The sequence below is a fragment of the Anneissia japonica genome, unplaced genomic scaffold, assembly GCF_011630105.1.
Source record: "Anneissia japonica isolate Jap-2015-1 unplaced genomic scaffold, ASM1163010v1 scaffold1717_len765_cov71, whole genome shotgun sequence".
NCBI lineage: Eukaryota > Metazoa > Echinodermata > Crinoidea > Comatulida > Comatulidae > Anneissia > Anneissia japonica.
The window spans coordinates 1-765 of record NW_022719897.1 but is presented as its reverse complement, the minus strand read 5'-3'; the positions used below and the strand labels follow the sequence as shown (position 1 = coordinate 765).

General features: G+C 40.4%; 1 non-coding gene across 1 annotated transcript; it reads left to right on the top strand.

The window, feature by feature from the left end:
* The first annotated feature begins 284 nt into the window (after positions 1-284).
* LOC117111116 lies at positions 285-403 on the top strand. Its single transcript, XR_004445819.1, has one exon. It is a non-coding gene; the product is annotated as a 5S ribosomal RNA (ribosomal RNA).
* Positions 404-765: the final 362 nt, after the last annotated feature.

Here is a 765-nt window from a genome sequence, read left to right as displayed (position 1 = left end):
ACTTTTTTGAAAACACCGGTTCTCGTCCGATCACCGAAGTTAAGCAACGTCGGGCCCGGTTAGGATTTCGATGGAAGACCGCCTGGGAATACCGGGTGCTGTAGACTTATTTCATTTATATTTTTCTAAAAATTCATTTTACCAATTTAGTAGCGAATCGACAGCTCTACGGATTTTTTTCCCGTATGATGTGTACTGTACAGACTGTCTCTTATACACATCACAACTTGAAATATCATTCAATGAACTCGATGATCGAAGTGTTGCACTGTTGGTGCATCCTTGTTTACGGCCATACTACCTTGAAAACACCGGTTCTCGTCAGATCACCGAAGTTAAGCAACGTCGGGCCTGGTTAGTACTTGGATGGGAGACCGCTTGGGAATACCGGGTGCTGTAGACTTAATTCATTTTTTTTTTCTAGAAATTGATTTTACCAATAATAGCGCATCGATAGCTCAATATTTTCCTAATGCAGGCGTCACTTTGAAGCCTGGACCCACCCTCCTCAGAGGTCGCTAACTATCGACGTCGAAGCCTAAGGTCAATAGATTTGCTGTTGTATGTCTCTTATACACAATAGATTTGCTGTTGTAGTGAAGTCCTAACGTTCTTTTCTTAATCTTGATTGAGTGAAGCTTTACCTATAAATTTGATGAAAGGTATGAAGCTTTGACGAATAATATGTGTTTGGTGATGGCAGATCGAATGCATAGCTATTAAAGTTCATGAATGGTGTGAAGATTTGACGAGTAATTTGTGTTT